Consider the following 27,119-nt stretch of genomic DNA (forward strand, 5'->3'; position numbering starts at 1 on the left):
CATACTTTGCCAATTCCAAATGGTTGGCCAGATCTGCCACAAAATCAATGGGCAGAGGCTCAGAAACAAGTTATGTCCCTCATGGATATGGGGGCTATTCAACCAGTACCAGAAAAGGAAAAAGGACAAGGTTTTTATTCAAGACTTTTCCTGGGCCCAGAAAAGACTATGCCTGGTGTCCAATACTGGACTTATCAATTTTGAACACGTTCCTGGGTATTCCAAAATTCAAAATGCTGACTTTACAACAGCTACTGCCTATGCTGGGCAGGAACACTTGGTTAGTGATCCTAGACGTAAAATAGGCATACCTGCATATCCCAATAAGGGAATCGTGCAGAAGATACCTCCACTTCAGGGCAGGTATTTTGCATTACCAGTTCTCTCTGCACTGCCTGTGCCCAGGGTCTTTACAACGTGCCTGGCACCAGTTATTGCATTCTTTAGACAAAGAAGCATACAAAAAAGAAGTTATGTTCTTACCATAACGTTCTATGTGAGTTGTTCATCTCGCCTTTGTTCTTGCACACGGGTTTGGAGCCGATCCCTCGGCTCCAAGTTGGCCACATTCCAAGCTCTGCATCTAAGAGAAGCTCAAGGCACAGTCCCTATCCCATGATCCCCTCCTGCTAACCCTCAGATCTAGTTTGCAATGAAAACCAGACAACAGAAGACATACCCGCCTACACATGCATACGTATCAATACACACATACACGTATATACACAAAAAGGTAAGGACAGTTATACGCATATATGTTATACATGTCCGAATATGCACGCATAGACATAATTGTAGCGCCTCCTTCACCCACATGAAAATTAGATATGGCAGCCAGCTGTACCCTTATGGTGGATGTTGAAGCCTCCTGATGAAAAAGAGTAGATAAAAAATCTAGAACCTTGTGAATAGGAGCAACCAAGGGATCTATACCTTGTTTGGAGGCCCAACATGCGAAACGTTTCCACTTGCTCTTGTACAATTTTCTAGTGGAGGCTTTGTGGGAAGAAATCAGAATATGTTGTACTGCTGGAGACAAAAGATATGACCTGGCTAAGCTGGGAAGTGGAGCAGCCATGCTGTCAATTTGAGGGATGAAAGAGAGGGGTGAAGAACTCCTGACGAGTGGGTCAGCAGGTCTGGCACTGGGTCCAGAGTCCAAGGTTCCTCTATTTGGTGAGCTTAGAGGAAGGGGAACCAGATTTGTCGAGGCCAGAATGGTGCTATCAAGATGATCGTCCTTTCCAGACCTTTGGCTTTCTGCAGAAATTTCGAGATTAGTGGAACAGGAGGGAAGGCATATAGGAGACCCAGCGGCCAATCGTGTACAAGTGCATTCCTGGGGGCGCTCCCCAGAGGGGGAAGTAGGGCAAAATAGCTTCTGCATTTGGCATTCAGGGGGGATGCAAAAAGGTCGCAGCAAGGCTGGCCCCATCTGCGGAATATCCTTTCTACTACTTGATTTTTGAGAGACCACTCGTGAGGTAACAGGATGGCTCTGCTCAACCTGTCCGCTATTACGTTGGATGTCTCCGAGATGTGCATTGCTATGAGAAAGGTGGACACAGCCCATTGCCAGATTCTCAGGGCCTCTCTGCATAAGGGGTAAGACCTGGTTCCTTCTTGTTTGATTATGTACCAGACCACTGACATGTTGTCTGTCTGAATTGCAACTATTCCCGGAGGTAAGTAGTCGTGAAAGTGTTGCAACACTAGGAACACTGCTCTTAACTCTAGGACATTGATGTGCAGTTTGTACTCCATTTTTGACCACTCGCCTTGAACTGTTCTCCCCTGAAAAAGTCCCCCCCACCCTATCAGGGAAGCATCCGTGGTCACTGTGGCTATGGGGGGGGGAGAACGAACGGGTGGCCTATCGTAACCTCGTGACTGTTCATCCACCATCGAAGATCCCGCTTGCAAGACTCCGTGAGCAGGATGTTGTGTGACAACAGTAGTCATTGGTAAGACCACTGTGCAAAGAGTAGCCACTGGAGGATCCTCATGTGCATTCTCCCTAGGGGGACCATGATAAGGGTAGCTGCCATCATGCCTAAAACTTTCAAGACCTGTGCGGCGCGGACTCTTGTTTTGTAGAAGAGTAGAAATCTGTTCTCTCAAGGCTGAAACTCTTGATTGGGGAAGCCTGATCAGGGTTAAGGTAGTGTCTAATTCCGCTCCTATGAATGATATATGCTGTGAGGGCGACAAGACAGATTTTTCGAAGTTCAGTGTTATGCCTAAACGGGAACAGAGATTGAATGTACAGTCCCTGGCTTGCAATAGGTGATGCCTGGTGGTAGCGGTAAGGAGCCAGAAACACCCAAAATCCAAGTAGTCTCAGGTGAGGCGCCACTACTGCCATGCACTTTGTGAACACCCTGGGGGCTGAGGTGAGGCCAAAGGGCAGAGCTCGAAACTGAAAATGACTGGCTCCCAGCCGGAAGCGCAGGTGATCTCTGGATGGCCTGGCCATTTTTATGTGGTAGTACACATCCTTGAGATCTATAGAGCACATCCAATCGTTCGTTTGAAGAAACGGAAGGATCGATTGTAGCGTGACCATCCGGATTTTTCCTTCTTCACGAAGGTATTGAGCTTGCTGAGGTCCAGTATCGGCCTCCAGTCCCCTGTTTTCTTTGGAACTAAAAAGAACCTTGAGTAAGTTCCAGATCCTATTTGGTCCGCCGGGACTGGCTGTATGACTCTTTTTTTTAACAGCCTTTGTATTTCTATGGCTGCCTGATCCCGCAGAGTGGGTGGAACATCTGGGAATCTTTTTCTGGTGGGAGGATTGTTTAAGAGAGGGATGTTGTATCCTCTGGTTATTATGCTTTTTACCCAGGAATCTGAAGTGAGATTTAGCCAGGCCTCTGGGTATAAAGCCAAGCGACCCCCGAGTGCCTCCAGAGTAGGACAGCTGGGCCTCCACTCAGGAGCACTGGAAGGGCTTCCCGGGTACGCTATCCCTGTCACCCTGGTTCTGCGGACCCCCTCTGCCGCCTGGGCAGCGTCTTCCATTCCTTCCCCCTCCTCTGCCTCTGGAGGGGGATTCACTAGGTGTGAATTGAAAAGCTCCCTGAGTCTTCCGGAACCACATTTTTCCACCTCTTTGCCCTTTGGGGTATGGTCTAGAAGGGGCAGGAAAATGGACCCCTATGGCAGACAGGGTCTTTTCTTCTTGCTCGCACCTAGTGAGTGTCTCCTTCACTTTGGGCCCAAACAAGGAGGAGCCATCAAAAGGGGCATTAGTAAAGGAAGACTTGAAGGCTTCTGCAAAGGAGCATAGGCGCATCCAGGAATGTCTCCTCAAAGCAATCACTGAAGCTGCAGCCCTACTCGATCCTTCGGCTGCATAGGAAATGAGCCGCATGGATGAGTTAATGATAGAGTTTAGGGTATTGAGTTGTGCTGTCACCTTGTCTGAGACCGCAGCATCTGTGGTACCCTGTAGAGTATCTCCCAACTCCTTGAAGAGATCTCCCTGAAGACGGGTAAAATGAGTGAGGTAGTTCAGCGATCGCATGGAAAAAGTCACTGAACTAAAAATGCACTTCCCGTACCTGTCCATCGTCCTAGAGTCTTTGTTAGGAGGATGAACAGAGGAAGATACTTCAGACATTTCTTTCTTGGTGGCCGCCGCCACCACCAAAGCATCAACTGGGACTCCCTTGGTGAGATATGCCTTATCCTGGGGGGGGGCAGTGATGTACTTATTGGGCCTCTGAGGGACTGGTTCCAAGGTGTCAGGGGACTCCCAAGCCCTTCGAGCTATTAAATCCATTAACTCATCGAAGGGCGGAGTTACCCAGGAGGTGGAAAGTTGAGCACCAAAAGCCTTCAGTAACACCGACTCGTCCTCAGTGGGGGCAAGGGACTGCCAGTCACCCCTCTGTTTGAGAATTTCCAGGATGTCAGCAAATGAGACATCCTTGGAGGAGGACCGTGAGGACCCCTCTGACTCATCCAAGTCGGTGTCCAATGTCAATGATTCCTGTGGGGAATCAAGGTGCCTCCTCTTGCACAATCTCTTCCTCGGGACGTCATCAGAGGTGGCATCTGGTGAAACTTCCGAGGAGCAGGGTTCACCCTCTGGGGTTGACCGAGGCTTTGGGTCTCTATGCTTGGTGGCGACCGGTGGTGCAGAGACAGAACGCGGATCTTTCGGGGAGGGAGAAGAGGAATCTGATGATGTGAAAGTCTTACCAGACAAGACCTTCCTCATGGCCTCGAAGGCACCAGAGCCCTGGGCCGAGGACTCCACCGGTTCCGAAGAACATGGTAGCATCCCCGGGCCCGGAACCACGGGCTCCGATCCAGAGGACAGAGCTGAACTAATCTGCGCCGAGGTACCGAGGGGAAGAGTCAGAACTGAAACTTCGGTTCGACTCCCCCCCCCCCCAGAACCGAGGAAAGACTGTCGGCTCCAAGACTCCTTGATGGGTACCGAGGGTATCGAGGTCAGTGGAGCCGAAAGCACTAAGGAAGGCTTCGGCCCCAGGGGGATCAACAATCATCAGCTCCTCGACTCCCGGCTCCGATGACTCGATGGGTCTCGAAGGAGGATCTATTGATGGAACAGGAAGGGCTTCAAGCTTCGAAACCAACTAGGACAAAACCGCAATTAGTTTGGATAAGGCCGTGTTCTCCATCAGTTTCTGCACCACTCGATCCACATCGGTGCCAGACAGTGCTCTGGAAGAACGGGTCGAAGGGGCCGAAGAGGTTACCGAGCAAAGGATCGATGATGGGGCTACCTCTGACACCGGCTCCAAGACCTGGACCTTGACCCGAGGCAGCAGCTTGGTGCTCGGCTCCAAGGTCTGTGGAGCCAGCGACCAAATCTTAACAGAGGTACTCGGAGCCGATGACCTGGGCTCCGATACCTTCGAAGACTTCGACCCCTTCGAAGACTTCGATGACTGGTCTGCCTTCTCTAATGCCTCCTGAAACTCCGGCTTCAGGAGACCTCTCTCAACCAGTTTCCTGCGTCTTTCCATCATCACTCTGCCACTAAACGAGTGGCAGATGGAGCAATCCTCCTAAAGATGGAGAGGGCCTAGACAGTAGACGCAGGAAACGTGGTTGTCAGTTATGGGCATTTTCTGTCCACACTGGCAACGTTTAAAGCCAGACTTGGCTTTTTCCGACATCTTAAATAGAAATACAGCAAATACAACTATAAGTATATATATATATATATATATATATATATATATATATATATATATATATATATATATTTACACACACACACACACACAAAACTAACCTGACTAATACACACAGTTACTATTAACAATAACAGGTTAAATGGAGAAAAAATACTAAAAAAAAATCTGACAGAGCCCTGACAGAAAGTAATGGCCTAAGGCTTAGGAGCAGCCACTCCCACAAATTCCTAAACACTAATTTAAACTAATTTGAACCAACACACACACAACACACACTAATGCTATGCTAATCCTAATAAAAAACTGTAATAATTTTAACTTTTCAGAAAATATATATATATAAAATCTGAATATAGAAAAGGATACTGGCCCGAGCTCTCACTCGACAATGAGACCTGTTGCAGTGGCAAACTAGATCTGAGGGTTAGCAGGAGGGGATCATGGGACAGGGACTGTGCCTCGAGCTTCTCTTAGATGCAGAGCTTGGAATGTGGCCGGCTCCGAACCCGTGTGTAAGAACAAACGGCGAGATCGAACAACTTCACATTTTATTCTTATCTGGACGACTGTCTCATTCAAGCAGAGGACAAGGACACTCTCCTTCAACATCTGGCATTTGTAAAAAGGCTTCTAACATGCCTAGGGTACACAGAAAAAGAAAAGAAATCCCAATTGGTACCCTCTCAAATAATTACATTCCTGAGTGCAAGCTTGAATACAACTGCCCAGATGGCTTACCTTACGCCAGACAAACAAAGGCAACTGACAACATACTGGCAACAAAAACCCAGTTATCTGCAAGACAAATTCTGCAGGCTTTGGGGTTCATGGCATCCTGCATTCTACTAATTCCATATGCGAGACTGCATATGGGGACACAGCAACTGACGCAGGACCCAAGACTTTGTTATTCAGGATGACTGAGGGCAACCTGCCAGCAGATTACCCCAAATGTAATGACTGCAACAGTGAATGCACTCGAACATCTACATTTATGGTACGTGTACACAGATGTACTTTTAGAGTAAAAGGAAACTGGGTTCCTCTTTCCCTGAATAGTTTCAAGGCTTGGAATCTGTAGTGGAATGTGAAGGTATAGATGTATTTTTCCCCCTCAGTATTCTGATTCGGATGCTGAGCAGTGTGTGCAATCTGAAACTGTCTGAGGGAGTCACATTTTTTCCAGAATGTCCTAGTCTTTTCATTTGGTCAGCACTGAGGTTTGTCAGTCCCTTAAAAAAATGCAGTGAATTGCTACAAAAGGAATTCCTAGAACGATAACCCATCTGCCAGTGCTCTCAGCATTGGAGGATGTGTTTCACATCCTGTGTTTTTTTCCTCGACAGTCAACCTGTTGCCTTTAAGAAAGCCTATTTGGGGGGAAAATGTAGAGTTTTGCGACTTCGGTTTTTAGAAGTCTGAGTTGTCAGGCACATATGTAAAAGTTTATATTGATTACTTGTGAAATTATGTGGAACGTTTTAGCTGCAGTTTCCACGTGTGGAAAAATCCGCTTTGTTTGGTCTAGTTTTTCCATTTTTCAGGTCACTACTCATTGCTTAAAACATGTTTATGACTCTGTAAATACTTCTTCTGGGGCTGTTGCCACTTGTACTGTTTGCCGGGCAGGGTTCTCCCATCTTCCCAGAAGATGTCCAAGATAACATTTTGAATTCTGTTTTGAATGGAGATTTAGGTTTTTGCAGGATGTGCTGCAGAGGTTATCAGAACATGCAATGCGAGGGAGAAGCTGATTTAGAGATGCTCTCACATTTTTAGGTCCTCCTTTAAATTTTCCATGTGGGTTTTCTTGTCCCTTGTCCAGTTCTGGCAGGAAAGAAAATAAACAGTCTATACAGAATGCTGGTCAGCAGATGTTTAAAAAGCAATGATAGGGAGGTTCCCTCAAGAAAGATGGACCACTTCCCTCTTCACCAAATCAGAAGTTAGTCAAATAAGGCAAAATGTCTAATGGATCTTGTGCCCCCCTCCCACCCTGGCAGTCCTTTAACCCTTCCAGAACATCTAAATCTCCTTTTCTCTCTTTGGCAAGATGTTGCTTCAGTCAGATATGCCTGAAATTGATCCAGCTATGATACAGATGGCAGTGGGAGGAAATTCCTCATTCCATGGGATTCTTCTTTATCATCCGCTTGATCAAGCCACACACCTTCTTCCCTCTTGTTCTACATCACACGGTGTCTCGGAGGTAACGGAAGTAGTTTTCTCAGGAAAGTATTTGTTAAAAAAATGTTTTAGTGCCAAAAAAGAGTTCCAAGCTCTTATGGTGGGTCAACAATATCTTTTTTCCACAGAGAGGATTTCTTAGAGAACTAATCCTTGTTTATACGTAAAGTGGTAATGAGGTTTACTGTAAGGGAAACTATTCCTCTCCCAGTTTTCTTTTCAGAAAATAAAAAAGAGGGAGAAAGTGCTTAGTACTTTGGATGTCTGAAGTCAACTCGGGTACTAATAGAATTCACAACTTCTGATCCCTTGTTGACTTCTTGTGAAGGTAAGAGAAAGGGACAAACTATGCCTAAAAAGTCTATTTTGAACTGTTTGTCTCGTGGTATTACGTTTTGTTATTCCCAGCAGAACAGCAGTATTCCGGGCAGGGTGAAGACGTGCTATACCACAGTCCTGACTCATCATGGGTTTTTGGAAAGGGCTGAACTTTAGAAGTAGCAACTTAGTCATCTTTGCATATTTGTACAAAGCAATATATATGGTAGGTTTTGCTAGCACTATCATGAACCCTTCCTGTCCACCTCCAGTTATGTTACATTATGGTAATCTAATCTTTATATCCTATGTTGCTGCAGCAGTGTGAATATGTAAAATGTAGTACAGTTGTATAAATAAACTTAGTGCGAGTAGAGGTTCAAATGACCACTGCTGCAGTAGCAGTGCTCCCTCCATCCACCCTCCTTGTCTTTTGGTGTTTTTTTTTATGGCAGTGTATGGACATTTTTTTTTTTTTCTTTTGTTAGACATGAACTGCCAGGGCATAGCCTCCCCCTGTTGGTCATCATGAAAGCACTGAAGGCCATAGTGGCCAAACCACTCAAGTCAGCTCAGCTCAAGCCGACTAATTATTTGTCTGCATGCAAGGTGCCCTGAGATTTTGGAAGCCTGCCAGGTGTTGTATACTATGCAGGATATAACCCCGTATAGCTTACGCTAATGCAGCAGTGATCACGTATTGCTCTGGTAAGTTTACTTGCAAAACTGTACTTTCCTCAGAAGAAACTGTTAGCTTTTGTTGATAACAAAATAGACCATACAAGTGCTCTTAGTCTTGTCACTAATCCACAGCATAAAATTTTTATATGCTTCAGATGGAGGTATAGTGTTCTGGAAGCGTTTCTTTACAATGGTTTCTGCAGCAAAACTGGTTCCCATAAAAGCAATGATTCTTTCATATTACAGGGGCATCTTTATCATTTAAGATTCTCAGTGGATTAAAATGTTTGCCCTCTTCCCCACGCACACACATACACATGCACACCTGCCTTCATTCACACACCCAATGAAAAAAACAACCTATTTTTCCTACCAGTTTATACTCTGGTAATATATGCAGGCATCCTGTTGTGCATAAACATAGTACAAATCATGGCTTTGTCTCATCCAATAAATGCTTTAATTCACAACCTTCTATAATCATTTGTACATACTCATTGTAAACCAGTAACACCACGTAAGAAAAGTCATGGTGCTCCTTTTGGTGGATAGTGGAGATTTAAATTGAGGAAGGGGTGCTTTATACAAGGTAGTGAGGGGAACTAGAAAAGTGGAATTTTTTTCTCACCTTAACCATACAGCACATTGGTGATGGCTCTCTGGTATTGTACTTTCTTCAGCATGTCCTGTTAAGTTGGGCTTTACATTTAAGTTGTGAATAGTTTTAAAACAAATGGAAATTAAAGTTAATTTGTGAGATGATATTAGAAAACTGAAATGATTGTGAAATCAACAAATAAAGGAAGTTAGGTAACGTGATGTTTGTAAAGAAAAGGCATTATTCAGTTAAATACATTTTATTCTGAAATTTTTATTTCAGCACTGGGTAACCAGTTTGGCAAAGGCCATTCGCATTTTATTCACAGTGGTGAAGAACATCCTGCAGAAAGAGGTATGCATTCAGTCTTAATACTAATGTGCAGTTTGCATTCATTTCTAATATTACTTAAATGAAAACATAAATGTGTATCATTCCCACTGCTGCAGCAGAAATTTATGTTAAATGGGATGTTTCATGCCCAGGACACAACAGACCTTTGACTCTGTCCCAGAGTTTGTCTGACTACTGAATGGAGAGCCTTGAGAAGGGAAATACAGCATTCAGAGTGGAACATCTTCAGTATTTTCTTGCCACCTCATGAAAAAGCATCTCCGAGGCTTCAAAAGAACAGCAACCAATCTTTCAGCTCCTTTGTGGCAGAAAAGTTCCTTTGGGGGGGAGCACTTCTGCACACAATATTTTTAAATGTATATGTTGAGAAAAGACACATTGCACTTTTAATGTATGTGTTTGAGAGTTTGTGTGTGTATGTACATACGTACACATATATATATATATATATATATTTATATAGAGATATATTGGTATAACTATAGATATAAATAGAACTAACTGCAGACAGTCAAGACCATAAGCCGAAGTTTTGAATGGAGATTGACATACAGAGCAGAATGGGAAATTTACCATTTTCCTGACTGTAGTGAAGTCTCAGAGTTGGTATATTTTGTAGGGGGTGGAGTGTGGCTTACCCCATGGAAAAATGTTAATAAAAATTGTAATTTCTTTTATTACACTTTCAAAGTTTCAGTACTTCCATCTTATCGTGTCCCCAGAAATATGGGTATTGCTGAACAGTTCATGTGTGGGTACATAATTTTTGGGTATAAGTTTTGTTTAATCTTAACTGGTTTTATATCCTGAAAATACTTCACAAATTGTTTCAAAATGTTCCACAACACTACAGTGTCCTTTTCAGGATTTGTCTGGTAAAAAAACTGTCTGCAAATAGAGCCAACTTTTCTTCATTACCATACCAATTATATCCTTGAATTTCTGAGTCCCATATTTTTGTTGCCAATGACTCTCAATATAAAGCAAATATAAAAGGGAAAAGAGGTTACCCCTGTCTGGTTCCTCTGTTCAAATACACCTTATGAGAGAGGAACCCTCCCCTTAATTCTTGCTTGTGATCCTTCATGTGCTTCTTTGCTCTAATTGTAAAATCACTGCTTAGTGTGTTGAATGCTTTTTCTGCATCAAGACCCATCAACGATAGCAGTATTTTCATACATTCTGCTTCTAAGCTTCTCCTGCGAAACGAGCACCAGCTTCACCTTGATGGTGGAACAATCTGCCAATTTCTCTACAGGACCTTCATGCTACCACAGAACCTGTCGCAGCAGGTTGGTAATTTTCCACAATGACAGGTGGGTAACTCTGTGGTCATAGCTGGTTCCACCAGCTACTGATCTTTTTCCACAGAACTGTCTTGTGTTGTCCATCCAGACAACTTGGGTGAGGGGTGTGTAGCCACTTTCTCTGCAGTTGTTGGGGTCCCCTTTCTGGCCGAAGGAGTATCACTGTTCTCAAGGGAGAAGAGGCAGGGAATGGGTCTTTGCTTAGCCAGAATTTTTTGCCCTGGGATACCTGTTACTGGCAGTACTATCTGTCCCAGTTTTCATTTCAGAAAGAGACAGGAAGCTAAATATTTGATGTCTGTATCAGTTTCTCTGAACAGGAATAATGTATTCGAATTAGCTCAGGCTATTGTGCAGGCTGTTGACTGTTCTCGTAAGATGGATGTTCTTCATTTTTCCCTGTTGCTATCATTACATTTGGGGTAATCTGCTGGCAGCTTGCCCTCAGTCGGCCTGAATAGCAAAGTCTTGGGTCCTGCATTGGTTGCTGTCCCTCTTCCATGATGTCAGGTCGTCAGGGGTATAAAACATGCAGCCGATGCTATTTTATTCTTTCTTGCCGCACGGTGTCTGAAGAAGAAGCAGTTTGCAAGTTCCGGTCGGCTGACTCCTGAAATTTTCACATTCCAGTTTCAGAAATGAAGTCTTTGAGTAAAGCTAAGTACCCCGTTGGAGAAACTTTTTCTTGCTCCTTACCGATGTCAGCAAAAGTTAATAATTGCATTACTTGTGGGAAGCAAATACCTCATAAGGATTTTCATTTGTACTGTATTCCTTGTCTAGGCCCAGATCATAACATGCCTTGCTGTCGGTTTTGTGCTAGATTTAACCAACGCACTATTAAGCGTCAGTATATTTTTGCTTCTAAATATTTTGGATCCAAATTTAATTACCCTGAAATGTCGGTTAGCAATCCAACTACTGGAGCTCACAAAAAATGCAAAGAAAAAGACAAGAGACAGACCGTCGAGGTCCAAAACCGACGACGAAACTTCTCCTAAGCCAGTAACCGGTTCACCGGTACTCAGTGAGGGGCTTTTGCAGCCCCTGATACTGGCTACTTTTGAGTTGCAGGCCTCTACCGAGACCCATGCAGAGTTCGGTATGCCCCGAGATTCTCAGAGTATTGAACCCGGGGATGTCTCTCCCTTGGATGGGTCCAGAGCCGCTGAGCAAGCACCAGCTTCTGAGGGTGTTTTCAGGCCTCAACATTTTTATATAAAACCGACGCCAGCCTCAAAAACAAGATCAAAAGCATCTATGTCTAAAAAAACTGATGCATGAGCCACGTGCTCAGGGCCGTATGCCTAAAAAAAGATGATCAAAATGGCTGAGGACTTAATTACCTTGATCAGGGGTTCCCAACCCCCCCCTTGCTAAGAGGCCTAGGCAAGGCACTGATTATGAATCTTCAGATTAGGTTTCTATTTCTTCTGATTCCTCTTCGGATCAGGAATTTTCTATTCCACCCTATGAGGATTCTGATGCAGAAGAATCCTTCGCATCTGCATCTCCTCCTGAGGATTATTCATTTGGAGAAACTTTGCATACTTTTAGGGAACATTTTCACTTGGAGAGTCAGGATTTCTCTGAATCAAAAAAGAGGCTTAGGGATTTCTTTCTTCTTCCTCAGCATTGACCTTTGGCAATACCTCCTATATTAGGCGTTGTTGATGTGTTTTCGGAATCAAGCACGGCTCCTGATTGCCTACATCCGGCTCCTAGTAAGCCAGACAGATATTACAGGGTTCCTGACTCCCACAAATGTCTATTCAAAAATCCTGCTGCCGATCCAGAGACTATCTCACAGGGTCCCAAAGGTGTAAAGGCCTTTACAGCCAAAAATCCTACCCACTCTGACAGAGATTCCAGGGCGATGGATAGATGGGGAAAGAAGGTTCATACGTCTGCAACCTTGGCAATTAGGGCCTTAAACTGCCAATTTCATATGTTTAAATATCAGCAATATGTTATGGGCTTATTGAAACAGAAAATTATGTTGATTTCTGATTGTGTGGAAAATAAAGAATTACAGGAATTATTGCATTCAGCAGAACAGGCTGGAAAGCATATTCTGTAATGTGGTTTTGATTCCTTTAAGGCCTCTTGCAGGGCCGCAGTTACTGGATCTGTGATTAGAAGGCATGCCTGGCTCAAGGAGCAAAATCTGACTGATCATGTTAAAGCTAAATTGTTGGATGCCCCCTTGTAGCATGATACGCTGTTTGGTAATACAGCAGAAGAGGTTTTAAAGAAAATGGAAGACAAAGCTAAATCTATGCAAACTGTAAAAGATTTCTTACACGTGCAGCCACCCAGGTTCAGTAACAGTGGCCTACTAAAAACAGGTCCTTTCCTGTGTCCAACAGAGACTCTCAAGGCAAATCCAGGCGCTCAGAAGGCTCTAGATACCAATCACAGGGTTCTTACAGGTCAAAGCAATCCTCCACATCATAATCTGGAGGAAACAAAGCACAACCCTACAATAAGCAGTCTCAATGACTTCCCTCTACCTTCACCAAGCACTTGTCTTTTGGCAGCCCCCTTGGGGGGAAAATTAGCACTTCATGCTCAAAATTGGCAGTTAATTACCCAGGGCAAGTGGGTATTAAACATAGTATCCCAGGAGTACAGATTTCATTTCCATACTTTGCCAATTCCAAACGGTTGGCCAGATCTGCCACAAAATCAATGGGCAGAGGCTCAGAAACAAGTTATATCCCTCATGGATATGGGGGATTTCAACCAGTACCAGAAAAGGAAATAGGACAAGGTTTTTATTCAAGACTTTTCCTGGTACCCAGAAAAGACAATGCCTGGTGTCCAATACTGGACTTATCAATTTTGAACAGGTTCCTGGGCATTCCAAAATTCAAAATGCTGACTTTACAACAGCTACTGCCTATGCTGGGCAGGAATGCTTGGTTAGTGATGCTAGACTTAAGAGGCATACCTGCATATCCCAATAAGGGAATTGTGCAGAAGATACCTCCGCTTCAAGGCAGGTATTTTGCATTACCAGTTCTCTGCACTGCCCTTTGGCTTATCTACTGTGCCCAGGGTCTTTACAAATTGTCTGGCACCAGTTATTGCATTCTGCAGACAAAGCATACGAATTTATCCTTATCTGGACGACTGTCTCATTAAAGCAGAGGACAAGGACACTCTTCTTCAACATCTGGCATTTGTAAAAAGGCTTCTAACATGCCTAGGGTACACAGTAAATGAAAAGAAATCCCAACTGGTACCCTCTCAAATAATTACATTCCTGGGTGCAAGCTTGAATACAACTGCCCAGATGGCTTACCTTACGCAAGACAAAGGCAACTGACAACATACTTCAAACAAATGGCAACAAAGACCCAGTTATCTGCAAGACAAATTCTGCAGGCTTTGGGGTTCATGGCATCCTGCATTCTACTAATTCCATATGTGAGACTGCATATGAGGAAACTTCTGTGGTACCTAAAAAGTTTATGGAGTCAACATTGTCACAGTCTGGAAACAGTGATTCCTCTTATTCCCTGCCTACAACAGGAGTTTCTTTGGTGGACAGAGACATGTCACCAAAACAAGGGACTCTTACCCCCTGCCACCCAAACCCTAACTACAGACACATCAGACTATGCTTGGAGGGGCCATGTGGCGGGGAGATGCATTCAGGGCAAATGGAGCCCAAAACAGATGTATCTGCATATTAACCAGAAAGAGATGCTAGCTGTTCAGAATGCTCTGACAGCCTTCAAGGACTTACTTCATCCAGGACAACTACTGATAAAGATGGACAACACCATGGTTATGTGGTACATAAACAAGCAGGGGGGGGGGAAATTCCTACCCCCTTTGCAGACTAGCCATGGCATTGTGGAACACAGCTTTGACTTACCAAATAAATCTTCAAGCTCAATTCCTGCCAGGAAAATAAAATACTCTGGCAGACGACCTAAGCAGAAATCTTATGGACCCACATGAGTGGAAACTGGATCCACAAATCTTCAGCATGTTAACACAAAAATGGGGGAGCCCAGACATAGATCTATTTGCCTCTCTCCAAAATTATCAACCGGACAAATTCTGCACAAGGACATATCACAGACAAGCATGTAAAGTGGATGCCTTATCCTTCAGTTGGAAAAACCTATCTGTCTCTGCCTTTCCCCCTCTGCCTCTTCTCTACAAGGTCTTACTAAAGGTCAGACAGGAAAGACCAAAAATGATCCTAATTGTTCCAAACTGGCCTCGCCAGCACTGATACACAATTCTAAGGAATATGTCTCAACTCCCTCCTTGATACTTGCCTCAAATACCACATCTACTGTCTCAGCAGAACAATCAAATTTTGCACACTCAGCTCCAAACTCTGAGCCTTGCAGCATGGCTGATCATTTAATTATTCAAACACCACCTCTCAGTAAATCTGTGATGGATGTCATTTTGGAAGCCAGAAGGCCTAGTACTAGAAAATCTTTACTGATAAATGGAAGAGATTCTGTTCTTGGAGCCAAGCACAAGGAACGGACACAGCAAAGCCAAATATCCCTCAGATTTTACAATATTTGACTGAGATCCTTGACAAGGGCCTATCTTTTTCTTCAATAGAAATCCATGCCTCTGCCATCTCGGCTCATTACAACACGGCGCCTCCCCTCTTTTCTCATCCTCTGCTTAAACCGTATCTTAGAGTGGCCAAAAATGTAAGACCTCCCAAAAGATCACCAATTCCTGCATGGGACCTCAATTTTGTGCTGGAAAAACTCACCATGCCTCCTTTTGAACCAGCAGCTACTGCGGATATAAAATTTTTATCTTGGAAAACAGCTTTCCTCTTGGCAATCACTTCAGCAAGAAGGGTTTCAGAACTACAGGTTCTCATGGCTATGGAGTCTTATTACATTTTACCCGGACAGGGTGTCCCTCAGGACCAATCCTTCTTTTATGCCTAAGGTGGTATCCAGTGTAGCTTTTAACCAGACAATTCACCTGCCAACATTTTACCCAAATCCGCAGAACAAGGGGAGCAGATTCTGCATTCACTGGACATACACAGACAACTAAGATTCTACTTAAACAGGACCAAATCTGTAAGAAAATCTGAGCAACTACTGGTGGCATTTGCTGCAGGATCAGAGGGGGAAGGCTATATCAAAGCAGACTATTTCTAAGTGGGTAAGCCACTGCATTCGTTTCTGCTACTTGCTGCTACTTGCACCATGGTAAACCTGTGCCCAAGGAGATCAGGTCACATTCCACCAGGGCTGCCTCTACCTCAGCAGCTTTTCTCAGAGGAGTTCCAACCAAAGTCATTCTAGAAGCTGCTACTTGGAGCTCTGTTCATACCTTCGCAAAGCATTATCATTTGCCTCTCTTCTCCAAATCCAGGGCAGACTTTGCCACTGTAGTTCTGCAGGGCCTTATAGCCGCACCTAATGCTATTTATTTCCATCCTCCCATCCATAGCTTTGGGATTCTACCCAAATGTAATGACGGCAACAGTGAAACATGAAGAACATAGTACAGTTGTGTACACTTACCATAAATGTAGATGTTCGAGTGTATTCACTGTTGCAGTCCGGGTTACCCACCTGCCATCCCCCCCTTTTCTATAACTTCTCTTTCCTTCACTATATTCTAAAGCCTTTGTGGTGTATTTGCTTTTAGATGAAGGTAAAGTTTATGTTGCTAAAAAAGTGCATTTACATATATTTCTGTTTACTTATATATATATATATATATATTTTTTTTTTTGCTCCCAATTTGGGGGGCACCTGACATTTTGGGCAAGAAAAACTGAATAAAATGGCAACGGCTGCATGTTTTATACCCCTGACAACCTGACTTCATGGAAGAGGAGACAGCAACCGACGCAGGACCCAAGACTTTGTTATTCAGGACGACTGAGGGCGACCTGCCTGCAGACTACCCCAAATGCAATGACTGCAACAGTGAATGCACTCGGACATCTACATTTATGGTACGTGTACACAATTGTACTTTTAGAGTAAAAGGAAACTGGGTTCCTCTTTCCCCTAAATACTTTCAAGGCTTGGAATCTGTAGTGGAATGTGAAGGTATAGATGTATTTTTTCCCCTAAGGATTCTGATTCGGATTCTGAACAGTGTGTGCAATCTGAAACTGTCTGAGGGATTCACATTTTTTCCAGAATGTGATAGTCATTTCATTTGGTCAGCACTGAGGTTTGTCAGTCCCTTAAAAATGCAGTGAATTGCTACAAAAGGAATTCCTAGAACGATAACCCATCTGCCAGAGCTCTCAGCATTGGAGGATGTGTTTCACAGCCTGTGTTTTTTTCGACAGTCAACCTGTTGCCTTTAAGAAAGCCTATTAAATGTAAAAACTTAGTGTCCACTAACCCCTTTCCTGACTCCGCAGTTATAGCGCAAGTTAATCCTGCTGGTGCTAAACATTTTTTGGGGAAAATTTTACATTTCTTCGACTTCAGTTTTTAGAAGTCTGAGTTGTCAGGCACATATGTAGAAGTTTATATTGATTACTTGTGAAATTATGTGGAACGTTTTAGCTGTAGTTTCCACGTGTGGAAAAAAATCTGCTTTGTTTGGTCTCGTTTTTTCCATTTTTCAGGTCACTACTCATTGCTTAAAATGTGTTTATGACTCTGTAAATACTTCTTCTGGGGCTGTTGCCACTTGTACTGTTTGCCGGGCAGGGTTCTCCCATCTTCCCAGATGATGTCCAAGATAACATTTTGAATTCTGTTTTGCATAGAGATTTAGGTTTTTACACCCTGTGCTGCAGAGGTTATCAGAACATGCAATGCGAGAGAGAAGCTGATTCAGAGATGCTCTCACATTTTTAGGTCCTCCTTTACATATTCCAAGGGGGTTTTCTTGTCCCTTGTCCAGTTCTGGCAGGAAAGAAAATAAGCAGTCTAAACAGAATGCTGGTCAGCATATAGGTTCATAGGTTCATACTAGGCTATCTGCCCGAGGGCATTTACAAGCCTAGCCCATCGTTTTGTGGCTTATGCCACCCCTTTAGTATGGGGAACTATACCCATTATTTTGCTGTGCCTCTGTCGAGCAGTGACACTGAGGTAATCCCTGGGGTATATCTGCGATCTCCCATCCATTGGTCAAGATTTCTCTTGAACAAGGCCAGCGAGGTGCTCTGCCTCACATGTACCGGGATTTTGTTCCACAGCATAGGGAGTCTTTGGGTGATGAATCTATCCCTCCAGCACGTCCTATTAATAGCCGTGTCAAGGTTCAAGTCTCCCGCCCTTGTGGCTCTGATGGATCTAGATTTTTGAGGTGAAGCATATTCATCAAATCTGGGTTTGACATGGCCTTGTATGTTAGGCAAAGGTCACCTCTGAGCAAGCGGTGGCGACTGAATAGAGCTGGAGTTCTTTCAGTCGGGCAGCATAGGACAGATTTTGAGACCCTTTATCCTTTTGGTGAGGAACTTTGTGGCCTCTCCAGCTGCTGCAAGTGTCGGGTCAGATACATTCCGAATGGGGCATTGTACTCAATCATTGGTCTGATGAGTGATGAGTAAAGGGAGACTATGACCTCCCTTGATCTAGATGAGAATCCCTTCATGATAAGGTGGGCAATGTAGAAGGTCTTCCTAACTACTTTAGCTACATGGGTGTCGAATGACAGACTACTATCAACCTGGGTCCCCAGGTCCCTGATAACTTCTTCTGTGCTCAGTGGATTGCCACCTATTTGGTAGCTAGGGGTAACCTTGTTTTTCCCGAAGGGTATGACTATGCATTTTTTGGCATTTAACTTTAGGCCGTGGCTCTGGCACCAGTTATCCGTTTCTGTGAGACCCTTCTGAAGGATATCTGTGTCAGATGTGTTTTCTACTATGGCGCCCAGTTTGCAGTCATCTGCAAACTTTGTCAGCCATAACCCTCCTGTGTTTGCTTGTACTTCGGAAAAGTAGATGCCAAACAAGAGTGGGCCCAGGACTGAGCCCTGTGGGACACCACTTGTGACAGGCTTTGAGTCCGACATGGCACCAGCAACTCTGACCCTGTGGGTTCTGTCACTCAGCCAGTTTGCAACCCATCTTGTGATGTATGGGTTGACATTTAAGCTGATGAGTTTTTCAATGATACCCGAGTGGGGTATTGTATCGAAGGCCTTAGCCAGATCGAGGTAGGCTGTATGGACTGCCTTTCCCTCATCAATGGCTTTGGTGACTGTTTCGAAAAAGTCAACCAAGTTTAAAGGCATGATCTGCCTTTGACAAAGCCAAACTGGGTTGGATCCAAAGTCTGCAAATTCCCTATGTCTTTATTTATGAGGTCCATTATGATCCTCTCCATGGCTTTGCAGATAAGGCTTGTCAAGCTAATGGGGCGGTAATTTCCAGGGTCGGTGGAGGCACCGCCTTTGTGAAGTGGTACCACAGTTGCAGTGCGCCACTCCCTGGGTACATATCCACAGGTAAGACTTTGATTAAACAGCTGTCCTAGCTGTGGGTTTAATTCCTCATTGAGTTCATGGAGCACACAGCCGGGGACACCATCAGGTCCCATGGATGCTGTGTTTTTTGCTTTGGAGAGAGCAGTTCTCACTTGGGCGCTGGAGATGTTTGGGGGCTGCAATCGTTTGGTATAGATATCTCCCCTTTGGGGAGAAGTTTGCACTGAACCTGTCAGCCAGTATGTTGGCAATGTCTGTAGGATCAGTAATCTTCACATCATTTTGAACTAGCTCTGAGCATATCTGGGAGTTTCCTCCCAGGTTTCTAACATAGCTAAAGAAGGCCTTATGATTGTCTTTTGAGTCTTTAGCTATTTTTCTCTCGAAATTTGCTTTGGATGATTTTATGAGAGCTCTTAGTTTTTTACTTATAGTGATCAAGGGTGTCTTACCTTTTAAGGATTTTGCTCTATCTTGTAGTACCTTCCTCCTTTTGTTGTAGAGTTTGTTTATGGCTGGGGTCCACCAGACTGGACGCTTGCCTTTGGTACAAAGAGTCTTTGTTTTGCTTGGGATTGCCTTATCCATGCAGTCCTGCAGGTGCTGGTAGAAGGCATTTGTAAGTGATTCAGCGGCTTGAGTACTGTTTTCCGCTGGCTCGTGAGCCTTAAAGGAGACCACACTAGTCTTTAGAAGTGTGAAGTCGGCTTTTGAGAAGTTCTTTACTGTGGTCTTTTTATTTCAGGTGGGGTGGGATGAGGACCTCCAGCGAGATTAGTTTGTGGTCTGATCTCACCAGTGAGGGGTACACCTCCGATGTTGAACATTGTGCTCCCATGTTCGTGATGATGAGATCAAGTATGTTATCTCCTCTTGTGGGGATGGTGACTAGTTGTTCCATGGCATTTGAGTTTATGAATTCCAGGAACTTTTGGGCTAGGGTGTTTGGGCTTGAGTAGTGTTCCCAGTCTATATTAGGGTAATTGAAGTCACCTAGTATGATGGTGTTTGGTGATACATTTATCCGCTCTAGTGTTTTCAGGAAGGCCATGTGAGGTTCCTGAGTTTGTGAGGGTGGCCTGTAACATGCTACAATTTGCAGAGCAGTCTTGCCTATGGCTAATTGCACCTGGATGGTCTCCGATGCATCGTGCGTTGCCACCAGTCTTGAGGTGTGGGTGTCCTTGATGAATATGGATACCCCCCCTCCTTTCTTGGTATTGTCCGGATTTTGGGGCCGGAACGCATGATATGAGGTAAAACCTGATAGCGCTGGGGTGCTCTCAGGAGCCTTGAACCAGGTTTCTGTCACAGCACAGACATCGATGTTCTCCATACTGAGAAGGGCCTCGAGTGCGTGCATTTTGAGATTTAGATTTAAATTATGTTTAAAAAGCAATGATAGGGAGGTTCCCTCAAGAAAGATGGACCCCCTCCCTCTCCACCAAATCAGAGGTTAGCGAAATAAGGCAAAATAAATACCAAACTTGTAACCAGTAAACTAACAATAACCTGGTTCTGAAGAAGTCCTTTTTGAGAGGACGAAACCTGGGTTAACGTGTGTATTTATGTTTTCTGGTTGCTGCTAATAAACTGTCTGGTTTGACTTCTATTTTCCTTGACAGTATTGTTAAATAATGCAAAATGTCTAATGGATCTTGTGTCCCCCTCCCACCCTGGTAGTCCCTTAACCCTTCCAGAACATCTAAATCTCCTTTTCTTTCTTTGGCAAGAGGTTGCTTCAGTCAGATATGCTCTGAAATTGATCCAGCTATGATACAGATGGCAGTGGGAGGAAATTCCTCATTCCATGGGATTCTTCATCATCCGCCTGAACAAGCCACCCATCCTCTTCCCTCTTGTTCTACATAGCGGACCGGAGTTCCACTGTGGTGACCCCTAACCAGGAAAAGCCGAAAGACACAACAACTTGTTAAAATGTCTTTAGTGCCAGAAAAATTAACTGAGGCCAGTTCTAGATCTTTCTTAAACCAGTATTGTGTTCCAAGCTCTTATGGTGGGTCAACAATATCTCTTTTTTCCAAAGAGACAGGATTTCTTAGAGAACTAATCCTTTTTTATACGTAAAGTGGTATATAAGTTTACTGTAAGGCAAATTATCCTTCTGCCAGTTTCTTTTCGGAACACAGAAATGAGGGAGAAAATACTTAATACCTTGGATGTCTGCAGTCTACTAGGGTTCTAACAAAATTCACAACTTCTGATCACTTGTTGGCTTCTTGTGAAGGTAAGACAAAGGGACAAACTATGCCTAAGAAGACTATTTTGAACTGTTTGTCTCAGGGTATTATGTTTTGTTATTCCCAGCACAACAACAGTATTCCAGGGAGGGTCAAGACATGCTCTATCACGGTCTCGACTCATCATGGGTTTTTGGAAAGGGCTGAACTTTAGAAGTAACAACTTGGTCATCTTTGCATATTTGTACAACACAATATATATGGTAGGTTTTTCTAGCACTATTATCCAGGGGCTCCTGTACCATTCCTGTCCACCTCCAGTTGTGTTAAGGTATGGTAATCTAATCTTTATATCCTGTGTTGTTGCAGCAGTGTGAATACGTAGAACGTAGTACAGTTGTGTAAGTAAACTTCGCGCAACAGTAGACGTCCAAATGACCACTGCTGCAGTAGCAGTGCTTCCTCCATCCACCCTCCTTATCTTTTGGTATTTTTTATTCCAGTATGTGAACATCTATTTTTTCTTTTCTTAGCCATGAACTACCATGGCTTTCCCGACCGCATCAGTCGTCATGAACATCTGAAGTACATAGTGCCCAAACCAGTCTTTTAACTCAGCTCAGCTCAAGCTGACTAATGGTTTGTCCATGTATAAGGTGCCCTGAGATTTTGGAAGCCCCCTATAGCTTAGGCTACTGTAGCAGAGATCATGTACTGCTCTGGTAAGTTTACTTGCACAGCTGTACTTTCCTCAGTAGAAACTGTTACCTTTTGCTGCTAAGATAACGGACCATATACATGCTCTCAGTCTTGTCAATAATCCACAGCTTGAACATTTTTATATGCTTCAGATATAGGTAAAGCATTCTGGAAGCATTTATTTACAATGGTTTCTACAGCAAAACTGGTTCCCATAAAAGCAATGATTCTTTCATATTACAAGGGCATCTTTATCATTTGTTTCTCAGTGGATTAAAATGTTTGCTCCCCCCCTCACACACACACATGCACACCTCTCTTCATTCACACACCCAGTGAAGAAAAATCATCTGATTTTACATACCAGTTTATACAGTGTTAATATATGCAGACATGCTGTTCTACATAAACACAGTGGAAAACCATGACATTAATTCATTCATTCGCACCCTTGTGTAACCATTCGTACATACTCACTGTAAACCAGTACCGCAATGTAAGAAAAGTCACGGTGCTGCGTTTGGGGAACGCTTGAGACTTAACGTGGGAAAGAGGTGCTGTATACAAGATAGTGAGGGGAACTAGAAAAGTGAAATTGTTGTCACCTTAACTATATGTCACACATTGGTGATGGCTCTCCTGTATTGTACTTTTCAGCATGTCCTCTTAAGTTAGTGCTTTACAGTGAAGTTGTCTGCACAAGATAATATAGGGAATAGTTTTAAAGAAAATAGAAAGTAAAGTTGATTTGTGCAATGATATTGGGAAACTGATTTGATTGTGCAATTCACAAATAAAGAAAGTTAGGTAATGATGATGTTTAAAAGAAAAGGCATTATTCAGGAAAATACATTTTATTTTGAAATTTTCATTTCAACAGTGTTTTCACAGCCAGAGTGAGTAATTTTTATCTCTTGGTCCATGGAGGAATACCTGTATCAGGTATGCTTTCAGTCTTGATATCAGTGTGCAGTTTGCATTCATTTGTAATGTTGCTTAAATGAAAAGATAAATGTTTATCATTCCCACTGCTGCAGTAGAAACTTATGCTAAATTGGGTCTGTCTTGCCCATGGCACAGCTTGTCAGCTTAACAAACCTTTGATTCTCGCCCACCGTTCCAGTCTGGCTACTGAATGGAGAACCTTGAGAAGAGAAATACAGCATTCAGAGTGGAAAATCTTCAGTATTTTCTTGCCACCACGTGAAAAAGTATCTCCGAGGCTTTAAAAGAACAGCAACCAGTCTTTCAGCTACTTTGTGGCAGAAAAGTTCCCTTTGGGGAACACTTGCTCACACACAATAATTTTAATGTATATATTGAAAAAACACACCTTGCACTCTTAAACTGTATGTATTTGAGAGAGTGTGTGTGCGTGTGCGTGTGTGTGTGTGTGTGTGTGTGTGTGTGTGTGTGTACATATATATATATATATATATATATATATATATATATATATATATATATATGCATAATTGTGTGTGTGAATATATATATATATATATATATATATATATATATATATATATATATATATATATATATATATATATATATATATATATATATATATATATATATATATATATATATATATATATATATATATATATATGTATATACACACACACACACACACCGATGTATCGGTATATATATAACTTGAACTGCAGATAGTCTAGACCATAAGCCAAAGTTTTGAAACTTTAAACATTTTGAATGGAGATTGCCATACAGAGCGGAATGGGACATACCATTTTTTTGACTGTAGTGCGGTCTGAGAGTTCATATATTTAGCAGGGGGTGGAGGGTGGCTTGCCCCGTGGAAAAATGTTAATAATAAAATTCTAATTTCTTTTATTACAATTTCAAAGTTTCAATACTTCCATCTTATTGTGTCCCCAGAAATATAGGTATTGCTGAACAGTTCATGTGTGGGTTACATACTTTTTGGGTATAACCTTTGATGTTCTGTAGTCCTATCTCGCCTTCATTCTTGCATACGAGTTCAGAGCCGATATTCGGCCCTGACTCGGCCTATTACAAAGCTCAAAGTCTCTTAGTTGGCTTGTGGCTAGGTACGTATCCCATAGTGCACTAGTACTATCCCCAGATCTCGTTTGCTGTGTCTACAAGTTTAGAAGTGCTTCTTGCTTGGCTGTGGCTAAGTTTAAACTTTTTTGTCTTATTATCACTTTACTGTTTCTGTAGCTAGTTATCTTATTACTAGATAGTGCTTATTAGTGTTAGAAGTGTTTTTGCTCGTTAAATTAGTTTGTTGAGAACTGGTTGGCCGTTGGCCCTTATTGTTCTCCATTTGGTATCCTGTGTGCTAGCTTCTTATTAATATTGATATTTCTTAGGTCCACGTTTATTTAGGACCTTGTGTTCTAGCCTTATTGTAGATATATATTGTGTGCAGTGTTTTGCTAGTCTTGTTACAGTTTTCTCTGCGGGTCCACTTTTAGGGCCTTTGTTTTTCTAAGCTTTACAAATGTTAAGCTTGCATGCAGTGTTTGCTCGTTTCCTTGACTGCTATTAGTTTCTGGGCTTTTTCTATGACTGAGCCTATCTAGCAAGGTCCATTTAAGTTAGAGGACCTAGTCCTCTTTACTGTATCTCGTTTCTGCATGGGCTTGTAAGGGCTAGGACCGTTTAAGTTAGAGGACCTAGGCCTCGTTGTGTTTTTGTGTACTGCTTTATTACATAGCTTTCCAACATGTCTAAAGAGTCCAAAGACCACAAACCTCCAGGTTTCAAAAAATGTATAAAGTGCTCCCAGGAGATATCAATTATGGGTGGCCATAGTAATTGTGTACATTGTCATGGAGCCATTCATTTGCAGGAAACTTGTTTATTCTGCCTTATAGGTTCATACTAAGCTAACTGCCCTTGTGAGCCATTTTGAGCCTAGCCAGTTATCCCTTGTGAGACTCAAACCCTGCACCTTGTGTTTGTAAGGCAAACACCTTAACCATTAGGCCACCCTCCCAACCCTTTCCTTTAGCTCCAGAGTTCTCCAGGAATGGAAGATAAAGTTAATTTTGAAAGGTCTCCTCAAACCTTCCTTCGAGGAAGACTTAGCAAGTTCTTCTTCATCATCCATATCACATTCTTACAAAAAAATGAAGGTTAAGTCAGCCAAGAGGCATTCCCTGGCGCCGACTAGTGTATCGGAACCTCCTCAGAAACCATCTAAACTTGATAAGACTTCTGTCTCCTCGGCTCCACTGTCCTCGAAGCCAGTCAAGGTTGTCGATGTTGGCACATCAGTGTCGGCCCCAAGCGAGCCGGTCCAGAGATCCCTTGCTAGTTCCCCCAACCTTACGATCTCCTGATGTTCATCGTGTTTCACTGTTGCAGTCATCACTGTAGGGTTCTTCCTGCCGGCAGGCAGCCCTCTGTCGACCAGAATCCCAAAGTCTGGGTCCGGCGTCGGCTGTGAACTCATCCTCCCTGACGTCAGTGCGCCAGGGGTACAAAGCTCCCAGCCGATGCCATGTTCTCCAGTCTTTCTTGCCGTGCGGTGAAAGCAGTTCGCTAGTGCCGGTCGGCTGTCTCCTGTTACCTTTGGTGCTTCAATCCGAAGACTTTCTTCTTTTCAAAGCTAAGTAACCCATTGGGGAAACTTTTTTCTTGCTCCAGTCCGATGTCAGAAAAAGTTAATAATTGTATTTCATGTGGGAAGCAAATACCACATAATGATTTTCATTCTTACTGTATTCCTTGATTAGGCCCTGACCACTACGTAGCTAGTTGTCGGTTTTGTGCTAGATTTAATCAACGTACTATTAAATGGAGATACGATTTTGCCTTTCTTTACTTTGGGAGAAGATTTAATTATAATATGTCGTCGGACATGCTTCCGACTACCGGAGTTCATAAAAGGCGCAAGGATAAGGATAGGCCTCCGAGGTCCAAGTCAGACGACAGTCTTCAGTTAGAGCCAGTTGCCGGTTCGGCCGTCGTCAGTGAGGTGCTTTCGCAGCCCCTGTCATCGGCCATTTCAGAACCGCTCGCCGATACGGACTCCCATGAGGAGCCGACTAGACCTTTGGATTTTCAGGTGCAGGACCTTCGGACAATGCTCCCTCGGATGGGTCCAGAGCTGCTGTGCAGGTACTGGCTTCTGAGGGGGTTTTCAGGCCTACACAGCTTCAGATAAAGGCAAAGACAAAGATTTTTTCTAAAGCAAAGACTCAAGCCCAGGCCTCCTCTGATCCGGGTCCTAAATCTCAGAAACAAATGCTTAAAATGGCTGAGGACTTACTAATTATGATTAGGGGTTCCCATCCCCCACCAGACAAAAGGCCTAGACAAGAGTTGGATTATGATTCCTCTGATCAGGTATCTATCTCCTCAGTTTCCTCTTCTTAAAAGGATTATACTTTCCCTCCTTATGAGGATTCTGATGCTGAAGAATCCATTCCTTCAGCTTCTCCTCCTGAAGATTACTCTTTTGGGGAAACTTTTCATGACATGAGGGAACATTTTCACTGGGAAGGGCAGGAGTACTCTGAATCTAAGAGAAGGCTCAGGGATTTTCTTCTTCTTCCCCAACACAGACCTCTGGCTATTCCTCCGGTTTTGGATATTGTGGATGATGTCTTTACTGAGTCTAATTTAACCCCTGACTCTTTTCCTCCGGCTCCTGCTAAGCCTGATAGATATTACAGGGTACCAGATTCTTACAAGTTTCTTTTTAAAAATCCTACTGCTGATCCAGAAATCATTTCTCAGGGTCCTAAGGGTGTTAAGGACGCCACTGCTAAGAACCCTATTCCGTCTGATAAGGATTCTAGAGCTTTGGAGAGATGGGGCAAAAAAGTGTACACTTCTGCTGCTTTATCTATCAGAGCTTTGAATTGTCAATTTCATATGTTGAAATACCAGCAATACCTTTTGTCTGTTATGAAACAAAAAATGTCTTCCATTTCTGCTTGTGCAGACAATAAGGAATTACAAGATTTGATGCATGCTACTGAGCAGGTGGGGAAACATTCTTTATACTGTGGTTTTGATTCTTTGGAGGCCTCTTGCAGGGCAGCTGCCACTGGCACGGTCATTAGAAAGCATGCTTGGTTAAAGGAACAAAATTTACCTGATCAAGTAAAAGCAAAATTACTGGATGCTCCTGTTCAACATAATGTTTTGTTTGGGTCTAAGGCTGAAGAAGTTTTAA

The sequence above is a fragment of the Protopterus annectens genome, chromosome 2.part0 (assembly GCF_019279795.1).
Source record: "Protopterus annectens isolate FY-2018-M chromosome 2.part0, PAN1.0, whole genome shotgun sequence".
NCBI classification, from domain to species: Eukaryota; Metazoa; Chordata; order Ceratodontiformes; family Protopteridae; genus Protopterus; species Protopterus annectens.